Source organism: Sorex fumeus, unplaced genomic scaffold (assembly GCF_029834395.1).
Source record: "Sorex fumeus unplaced genomic scaffold, SorFum_2.1 ptg000070l, whole genome shotgun sequence".
Lineage (NCBI taxonomy): Eukaryota > Metazoa > Chordata > Mammalia > Eulipotyphla > Soricidae > Sorex > Sorex fumeus.
Window position 1 is genome coordinate 4756792 of NW_026606127.1, and position 11141 is coordinate 4767932.

General features: G+C 44.3%; 1 pseudogene; it reads left to right on the forward strand.

Annotated features, from left to right (window-relative positions):
- The first annotated feature begins 383 nt into the window (after positions 1 to 383).
- LOC130037131 (uncharacterized) lies at positions 384 to 483 on the forward strand (annotated as a pseudogene).
- Positions 484 to 11141: the final 10658 nt, after the last annotated feature.

Sequence of the window (11141 nt, forward strand, 5' to 3'; positions counted from 1 at the left end):
AGAAAAATCCTACATACATTCAAGGTGGTCAAAGTGCAGACAACACCATCCACCTTTTCCTGGAGATGTACACAGGACTGAGGTGAGAACAGCAAAAGGCTCTATTTTAATGTTCTTAATGAAGGATTCAGGGAACAACATTAAACAAACTCATATACCATCTTCCAAAAGAATTATTTTGTAAAACTGATGCCTAGGGTATGGTAAACGATAATATAGTAAAAACCATATTTTTATTTCTGGGACATTAAAGTTCTAAATCTATTTATTCATGCTGCTTTGAAATACATTCCTTGATTAGGAATCATTGTCTGCCATAGGAGTGAGGAAGGACAACACTCAAAGTAATAAGAAGCGAAAAATATGGAAAAATTAACTCCTACGAGGTTTGATAACACATATACTAAAATTTAAATGATACAATGATGAGCATGGTCCTTGCACAGAGATAACATGCAAACTTGTAAAGCATTCCATATTTTTGTTGCAAGAAGAATGAATAGGTCTACTTTAAGGTAAGACAATCCCCAGAAGTACAAAAATTCTACATAAAGAGAGCACAAATCCCCAAAACAACAATCTCTCTCAATGTCAATGGACTAAATGTGCCAATTCAGAGGCACAGAATAGGAAAATGAATTAGAAAACTGAACCCAACATTCTGCTTCCTGCAAGAAACATGTCTGAACAATCAAAGCACCCATGGGCTAAAGGTAAAAGGCTGGGAAACACGTTTTCAAGAAAATATCACCTCCACAAAGCTGGAGTGGCCATACTAGTATCAGACCACATGGACTTCAGGCTAAAGGTTATCAGAGACAGTGAAGGTCATTTCTTAATGATCATGGGATCTTTACATCAGAAAGAACTCACCTTCCTCAATGTATATGATCCTAATGACAGACCAGCAAAATACGTTAAAACAACTTCTAATAATCTTATAGAAAAACATTGATAGCAACACAATACTAGTAGTAGATTTCAACACTTCTTTGTCACTTCTCGATAGATCAAACAGACTGAAGCTCAGCAAGGAAATATTTTCTTTAAGGGAAGTAATGAACAACCGTTGGCTTAGGGAAGAAATCAAAGAGGAAATAAAAAGTTTCCATAAACAAATGAGAATGAGGACACGAGCTACCAGAACTTGTGGGACACAGCAAAAGCAGTGTTAAGAGGAAAGATTATAGCTCTGCCAGATTTCATCAGGAAGAAAGAAAGGGCCTACATGAATAAATTAGAGCTCAAGGTTTTGGAAAATAGGTTCAGCATAAGAGAAGGAACACATGGAGGGTGCGGGATCCCGGAGGAAAAAAAAAAAAGAAAAAACAGGTTTCAAAAAGAGCCGAGATCACCGGCAAGTTCCAGATGGAGTAGGTTCCGCATCCCGCCCCCCCCAGATGGAACCCGGTGACCAGAATCCTCTACAAACACAGTTCGAGTATGCGGGAACGAGGACTTTTCCTCAAATCTGCAGGACTGCACCTCCCAGGTAACCTCTGATCCCGGAAGTCACGCCCACAGCCCGCCCCCCAGCGCCATCTTTGAAGCGTTCAGCATAAGAGAAAGAACACATGGAGGGTGCAGGATCCCGGAGGGAAAAAAAAAAGAAAAAACAGGTTCCAAAAAGAGCCGAGACCACCGGCAAGTTCCAGATGGAGTAGGTGCCGCATCCCGCCTCCCCCAGATGGAACCCCGGTGACCAGAAGCCTCTACAAACACAGCTCGAGTATGCGGGAACGAGGACTTTTTCTCAAAACCGCGCGGCCGCGTGGACATCTCTCTATATACAAAGTGATCAATGAGAAGTAAACCACCCAATCTCTCTCCCTGAAAATCAGAGTTAAGTTTGGAGCACGGCCACAGCCCCAGAAACACAAGGACTTAATGCAGAACCCAGCAGCTTAGAGCAGAAAAGTGAACGGACGATGAGTTAACCCAGGCCATCATTTCTGCCCAGAGGGGAAAGAGTGTTGCCCCATTCGCCCTCTCTTCTCTGGAAAGAAGGATGGCGGCCGCATGGGAGCCTTGTGGACAGCAGGTATGAGCCGGGGGTGTGGGGGGGGGCGACTAAAACCTCACGAGAAGGGGGGCGTTCCGGTCCGTCCTTCACGCCCTACCGAGGTCAACAGTTGCCCCCCACGAGCGGCTCCCCAGCACGGCCACAGTCCCAGAAGCACAAGGGCTTAATGCAGAACCCAGCAGCTTGGAGCAGAAAAGTGAAAGGACTATGCGTTAATCCAGGCAATCATTTCTGCCCAGAGGGGAAAGGGTGTTGCTTCCTTCCGCCCTCCTCCCTCTGGAAAGAAAGATGGCAGCCACATGGGAGCCTTGTGGACAGCAGGTATGAGCCGGGGGTGTGGGGGCGACTAAAACCTCATGGGAAGGGGGGCGTTCCGGTCCGTCCTTCACGCCCTACCGAGGTCACCAGTTGCCCCCCACGAGCGGCTCTCCAGCACAGCCACGGCCCCAGAAGCACAAGGACTTAATGCAGAACCCAGCCGCTTGGAGCAGAAAAGTGAACGGACTATGCATTGATCCAGGCCATCAAGTCTGCTGGAGGGGAAAGGGTGTTGCCCCATTCGCCCTCTCCTCTCTGGAAAGAAAGATGGCGGCCACATGGGAGCCTTGTGGACAGCAGGTATGAGCCGGGAGTGTGGGGGCGACTAAAACCTCATGGGAAGGGGGCGTTTCGGTCTGCCCTTCACGCCCTACCGAGGCCACCAGTTGCCCCCCACGAGCGGCTCTCCAGCACGGCCACAGCCCCAGAAGCACAATGACCTAATGCAGAACCCAGCAGCTTGGAGCAGAAAAGTGAAAGGACTATGCGTTAATCCAGGCAATCATTTCTGCCCAGAGAGGAAAGGGTGTTGCTCCCTTCCGCCCTCCTCCCTCTGGAAAGAAAGATGGCGGCCACATGGGAGCCTTGTGGACAGCAGGTATGAGCCGGGGGAGTGGGGGCGACTAAAACCTCATGGGTCGGGGGGCGTTCCGGTCCGTCCTTCACGCCCTACCGAGGTCACCAGTCGCCCCCCACGAGCGGCTCTCCAGCACGGCCATGGCCCCAGAAGCACAAGGACTTAATGCAGAACCCAGCAGCTTGGAGCAGAAAAGTGAACAGACTATGCGTTGATCCAGCCCATCAAGTCTGCCGGAGGGGAAAGGGTGTTGCCCCATTCGCCCTCTCCTCTCTGGAAAGAAAGATGGCGGCCACATGGGAGCCTTGTGGACAGCAGGTATGAGCCGGGAGTGTGGGGGCGACTAAAACCTCATGGGAAGGGGGGCGTTTCGCTCCGCCCTTCACGCCCTACCGAGGCCAAAGGTTGCCCCCCCGCGAGCGGCTCTCCAGCACGGCCACGACTCCAGAACACAGAAACCAATTTCTTAACTATCTGACTTTCAGTAGAAATACTTCCAGGGTCAATAGGTAAAATAGCAGAAATCCAAAACCAACATTTAATTCTTGAACCCAGCTGTAGAAAGCAAATCACTTCACAATGCTTTTTCAGCATGTCTGATTTGGGGGGGGGTGTAAACTCTAAATAATAGTGGTGAATCTTTTATTGAAACAATGAATCTAATCAAAGCAGATAGAGTGTTAACTAGAATTCATCTGCCTCACAGGGACGGGGAGGGGTGGGGGGTGGGGTTTTATTGGGGTTCTTCATGGTAAAAATTAAGTATTGGTAAAGGGAAATGTGTTTGATATTTGCATGACTGAGACCTAAACCTGAAAGCTTTGTAACCTTTCCCACAGTGATTCAATAAATAAATAAAAAAAATAAATAAATAAATAAAAAAAAAAGATTTTGGAAAATAACCAACAAAAGTAGTCCAAACTAGGCTGGAGGAAGGAAATAATAAAACTTGTACCAGACATCAATGAGCTAGAATCCCAAAATACAATCCAGAAGACCAATAAGAACAAAAACTGGTTATTTGAGAAAATAAATAAGATCAATAAACCATGAGAAGCCTCTCAAAGAAACAAAGAGAAAGAATTCTAATAAATCGAATCAGAAATGCAAAGGGGAGTATCCTAATAGAAAGCACAGAAATCCATGGGATCATCAGAGATTATTTTGAGAATCTTTGCAGCAGGAAATGAGAGAATCTTGAATAAATTGATAAATTATTGGATTCCAATTACCTCCCAAGGCTGAACCAAGAAGATTTGGAATACTTGAACCTATCACTACCAAGGAAATTGAAATGATGGTCAAAATTATACCCCCAAACAGAATCCAGGGCCCAGATGGATTCAATAGTGAACTATTTCAAACCTTTAAAGAGGAACTGCTTCCAACATTTTTAAGATTTTCCAGGAAATTGAAGAAACATAAATACTCCCAAATAGTTTCTATGAGGCAAAGATCACCCTAATAATCAAATCGACAGAGACACCACAAAAACAGAAAATTGCAGACCTTTTTCCTTTGTGAATACAGATACAAAAATTTTCAAGAAAATACCAGCAAAGAGAATCTAGAAACTCAACAAAAGATCACACACTATGACCAAGTAGGTTTAGCTCGGGGATGCAAGGATGGCTTAACATTCTCTAGTCAATCAACAGAATACACCATCTCAATAAAATAAAGATAAAAGTCATATGATCATATCAATAGATGTAGATAAAGCATTTGATTAGATCCAGCACCCATTCATGATGAAAAACTCTCAACAAAATGGGAGTTGAAAGTAGTTTCCTCAATCTAGTCAAAGCAAATTACCACAAACCCACAGCAAGTATTATTCTCAACGGGGAAAAACCAAAGGCTTGGAGCAGAAATCAATGAAATAGAATTCCAGAATACAATCAGGCACAAAACAAGTTACCCACTCTCAACACTCCTATTCTTCATAGTACTTGAACTACTTGCCATATGATTTTGGTAAAAAAAAAAAAAGATATCAAGGGCATCCATATAAAAAAGGAAGAACTCAAGCTTTTACTATTTGGAGATAACATGATATTATACTTAGAAAATCCCAAAGATTCTCCAAAAAAGCTCCTGGGAACAATAGATTTGTTTAGTAAAGTAGCATATTACAAAATCAATATCTGGTACTACATGGCTTTCCCATATATTAATAATGAAAGAGAAAAAAGAGATAGAGAAAAAACAATCCCATTCACAATAATACCTCAGAAAATAGAGTATAATAGAATCAACTAAAAAGGTTAAGGAACTATACCAAAAAAAAAAAAAAAAACCTGACGGGCACAGAGACCCAGCTCTGGGCAACAAAGCTGAACGGTTGCAATTCCAACAGGTACAGCCTGCCCCCAAGGGCCTGGGTCCCTTTCTGGGCACGCACAGCTAGAAACAGCCCCCAGACAGCCGGTTTTCAACCCCTGATCTGCGTGGGACGGGCACAGAGGCCCAGCTCTGGGCAACAAAGCTGAAAGGCTGCAATTCCAACAGGTACAGCCCGCCCCCAAGGGCCTGGGTCCCTTTCTGGGCACGCGCAGCTAGAAACAGCCCCTAGACAGCCGGTTTTCAACCCCTGATCTGCGTGGGACGGGCACAGAGGCCCAGCTCTGGGCAACAAAGCTGAACGGCTCCAATTCCAACAGGTACAGCCTGCCCCCAAGGACCTGGGTCCCTTTCTGGACACGCGCAGCTAGAAACAGCCCCTAGACAGCCAGTTTTCAACCCCTGATCTGCGTGGGACGGGCACAGAGGCCCAGCTCTGGGCAACAAAGCTGAACGGCTCCAATTCCAACAGGTACAGCCCGCTCCCAAGGGCCTGGGTCCCTTTCTGGGCACGCGCAGCTAGAAACAGCCCCTAGACAGCCGGTTTTCAACCCCTGATCTGCGTGGGACGGGCACAGAGGCCCAGCTCTGGGCAACAAAGCTGAACGGCTCCAATTCCAACAGGTACAGCCCGCTCCCAAGGGCCTGGGTCCCTTTCTGGGCACGCGCAGCTAGAAACAGCCCCTAGACAGCCGGTTTTCAACCCCTGATCTGCGTGGGACGGGCACAGAGGCCCAGCTCTGGGCAACAAAGCTGAAAGCTGAACGGCTCCAATTCCAACAGGTACAGCCCGCTCCCAAGGGCCTGGGTCCCTTTCTGGGCACGCGCAGCTAGAAACAGCCCCTAGACAGCCGGTTTTCAACCCCTGATCTGCGTGGGACGGGCACAGAGGCCCAGCTCTGGGCAACAAAGCTGAACGGCTCCAATTCCAACAGGTACAGCCCGCTCCCAAGGGCCTGGGTCCCTTTCTGGGCACGCGCAGCTAGAAACAGCCCCTAGACAGCCGGTTTTCAACCCCTGATCTGCGTGGGACGGGCACAGAGGCCCAGCTCTGGGCAACAAAGCTGAATGGCTCCAATTCCAACAGGTACAGCCCGCTCCCAAGGGCCTGGGTCCCTTTCTGGGCACGCGCAGCTAGAAACAGCCCCTAGACAGCCGGTTTTCAACCCCTGATCTGCGTGGGACGGGCACAGAGGCCCAGCTCTGGGCAACAAAGCTGAACGGCTCCAATTCCAAACAGGAGACCTTCCCAACTCCTCGCCCAGTGCCAGGGACTCTTTCAGGAGCCGCGGCCGCTTACGCGGCCGCGAAATATTTTCCCACTACATATGTCATAGGAACCATAAGCTAACTTCTTAGATGGAAACTTCTCTATTTTAGCTCAGCCACTAGAAACACAGTACCCAATAACTCATAAGCCTATCTTAACTCACACTGCATATCAAGCAGAATAGTAACAGTGAACGTGAAGGACTAAACCACACCTCTCACAATGGTAAAGAAACGCAAAAGCCCACCAAACTTTCATATTGAAGAGTCGAGCCCAGATGACACCAACAGTACTGTAGTGTTAGACAACCTCTCTGACAAGGAATTCAGAAGGGAGCTACTTAGGATGCTTAGGGAATTAAAGGAAACAATGGAAAACAATACCAATAGAAGACAAGAGGATCTAAAGGCAGAAATGAAGAAAATGCAATCAGAAATGTCAGACCTGAAAAATCTCGTAGGCGAATTGAAAAGCTCAGTAGAAGGCCTCAGCAGCAGAGTAAGAGCGGCTGAGAACAGAATCAGTGAGCTCGAAGATGAAGTTCAGAGACTCTCCAGAAAAGAGCAGAAAATGGAAAAGAGACTCACAATTCGGGAACAGATGGCAAGAGAAGATCGGGATGAAGCCAAGAGGGGTAACATAAGAATTATTGGAGTCCCAGAGGGAAAGGATGAAAACCTCAATGAAGAAGAAACTGTCAAAGAAATCATTGCTACAACATTTCCAGAGCTGAAGAAAACTTGTGACCACATTCAGGAGGCCCGAAGGGTACCAGCTAGAAGAAATCCGAATAAAAATACCCCAAGACACATTCTGATCAAAATGACCAAAACCTTAGACAGAGACAAAATTCTGAAAGCAGCAAGATCGAAGAAAGAAATCTCTTACAAAGGAGCATCCTTAAAATTCACAGCTGATTTTTCTGATGAAACCCTCATGGCCCGAAAACAGTGGTGGGACATAGTAAAAAAAACTCAATGAAATAAATGCCTCCCCAAAAATACTTTTCCCAGCAAGACTCTCATTCATAATAGAAGGAACAACACACAGTTTCACAGACAAACAACAGCTCAGGAACTTCATAGACTCAAAACCATGGTTACAAGAACAACTAAATGGGCTACTTTAAGGCAAGAAAGGCCTCTCAAATACACCAAACTTTAACAGAACAATGGGACAAAATCCCATAACAATAATCTCTCTCAATGTCAATGGGCTAAACGCACCAATTAAAAGACATAGAGTGGCAGGATGGATTAGAAAATTGAACCCAACATTCTGCTGCCTGCAAGAAACGCATCTCAATAGTCAAAGCAAACACAGACTCAGAGTCAAAGGCTGGAAAACAATCCTACAGGCAAACAGCTCCCATAAAAAAGCTCGGGTAGCCATCCTTATATCAGACCACATCGATTTCAGAGTGAGGAAGTTCATAAGAGACAGTGAAGGCCATTTCTTATTGATCAGAGGATCTGTACAACAGGAAGAACTTACAATAATAAATGTATATGAACCTAATGAGAGACCAGCAAAGTACTTAAAACAACTACTCATAGATTTGGAAAAAGACATCAATAGCAACACAATACTAGTGGGAGACTTCAACACTGCTTTGTCACCTCTTGATAGATCAACCAGACTCAAGCTTAGCAAGGACATACTTCATTTGAGGGAAACGATGGAAGAAAGGGACTTAGTAGATATATACAGGACACTTCATCCATGAAAAGCTGAATACACATTCTTCTCAAGCGTACATGGAACATTCTCCAAGATAGACCACATGCTGAGCCACAAAACATGCCTCCATAAAATTAAGAAGGTAGAGATTGTATCAACAACCTTCTCAGACCATAATGCGCTGAAATTAGAAATAAATCACACACAAAAACAGAAAACTAAATCAAACACCTGGAAATTAAACAGCGCACTATTGAACAACGAGTGGATTAGACAGGAAATCAAAGAGGAAATCAAAACATTCCTAGAAAAGAATGAAAATGAGAACACGAGTTACCAAAACTTATGGGACACAGCAAAGGCTGTGTTAAGAGGAAAGTTTATAGCTCTACAAGCATTCCTCAGGAAGGAGGAGCGAGCACACATAAGTAACCTAACCTCACAGCTTAAGAGCTTGGAGAAGGACCAAAAAAAGGAGCACAACCCGAACAGGAGAAAGGAAATAATAAAACTGAGAGCAGAGATTAACGAGATGGAAACCCAAAAAACAATCCGAAAGATCAATGAAACCAAAAGCTGGTTCTTCGAGAAAATTAACAAGATCGATAAGCCTCTAGCAAAACTCACAAAGAAAGGGAGAGAGAAAACCCTAATAAACCGAATTAGAAACGAAAAGGGGGTCATTACAACATAAACCACAGAAATTCAGAGGATCCTCAGGGAGTACTTTGAGAAGCTTTATGCCACGGAACATCAAAACCTCGAGGAAATGGATAAATTCCTAGACTCCTACAGACTCCCAAGGCTGAATCAAGAAGACCTGGAATACCTGAACAGACCTATCACCATAAAGGAAATTGAAATGGTAATAAAAAGTCTCCCCAATCACAAAAGTCCTGGCCCGGATGGATTCACTAGTGAATTCTTCCAAATCTTTAAAGAGGACTTACTCCCGATGCTCTTTAAGCTTTTCCACGAAATTGAAATATCAAAAACACTTCCGAACAGTTTCTACGAAGCAAATATCACACTGATACCAAAAGCAGACAGAGATACCACAAAGAAAGAGAATTACAGGCCAATATCCCTGATGAACACAGATGCAAAGATCCTCAACAAACTACTAGCAAATAGAATCCAACTACTCATCAAAAAGATCATACACCATGACCAAGTAGGATTCATCCCAGGGATGCAAGGATGTTTTAACATTCGGAAATCAATCAACATAATCCACCATATCAACAAAAGAAAAGATAAAAAGCATATGATCATATCAATAGATGCAGAGAAAGCATTTGATAAGATCCAGCACCCCTTTATGATGAAAACCCTAGCCAAAATGGGTATAGACGGGACCTTCCTCAACATAATTAAAGTCATCTACCACAAGCCTACAGCAAGCATCATCCTCAATGGGGAAAAACTGAGAGCCTTCCCTCTAAGATCAGGGACGAGACAGGGATGCCCACTCTCTCCACTGCTGTTCAATATAGTAATGGAAGTACTTGCAATAGCGATTAGGCAGGAAAAAGATATTAAGGGCATTCAGGTAGGAAAGGAAGAAATCAAGCTCTCACTATTCGCAGATGATATGATCCTCTACTTAGAGAACCCAATAACTTCCACCAGAAAACTCCTAGAAACAATAGACTCGTATAGTAAAGTTGCAGGTTATAAAATCAATACCCAAACTTCCATGGCTTTCCTATACGCAAACAGTGAGAGAGAAGAAAGCAACATGAAAAAAACAATCCCATTCACAATTGTGCCCCAGAAAATCAAGTACCTAGGAATCAGCTTAACTAAGGAAGTAAAGGACCTGTACAAAGAAAACTACAAAACGCTACTTCAGGAAATAAAAGAGGACATGAGGAAATGGAAAGATATCCCCTGCTCATGGGTCGGGAGACTTAACATTGTCAAAATGGCAATACTACCAAAAGCATTGTATAAATTCAATGCAATCCCTATAAGGATACCCATGACATTCTTCAAAGAAATGGAGCAAACACTCCTGAAATTTATATGGAACAATAAGCCCCCAAGAATAGCTAAAGCAATTCTTGGGAAAAAGAAAATGGGAGGAATCAACCTCCCGAACTTCAAACTGTACTACAAAGCAGTAATAATTAAAACAGCATGGTACTGGAACAAAGGCAGAACTGCAGACCAATGGAACAGGGTTGAATACACTGACATCTCTCCTCAATCATATGCTCATCTAATCTTTGATAAAGTTGCAAGTAATGTGAAGTGGAGTAAGGAAAGCCTCTTTAATAAATTGTGTTGGCATCACTGGATGGCTACATGCAAAAAATAGGCTCAGAACTCTGCCTAACACCATGTACAAAAGTAAGATCAAAATGGATTAAAGACCTCAACATCAGACCAGAAACCATAAGGTACATTGAAGATAAATTTGGCAAAACCCTCCATGACATTGAAGATAATGGTATCTTCAAAGATGCCACGCCACTGGCTGAGCAAGTGAAAACATAGATAGATAAATGGGACTATCTTAAACTAAGAAGCTTCTGCACCTCCAAAGAAACAGTGACCAAAATACAAAGACAGTCTACAGAATGGGAAAGGATATTCACCGAATACACATCTGACAAGGGGTTGATATCCAGGATATACAGAATACTGGTTAAACTCCACAAGAAGAAAACATCCAACCCCATCCAAAAATGGGGCAATGAAATGAACAGAAACTTTCTCAAAGAAGAAATCCGAATGGCAAAAAAGCACATGAGAAAATGCTCTACATCATTAATCATCAGGGAGATGCAGAACAAAACCACAATGAGATACCATCTCACACCTCAGAGACTGGCCCACATTCAAAAGAACAAAAGCAACCGATGCTGGCGTGGATGTGGCGAGAAAGGGACACTCCCTCACTGTTGGTGGGAATGTCCACTGGT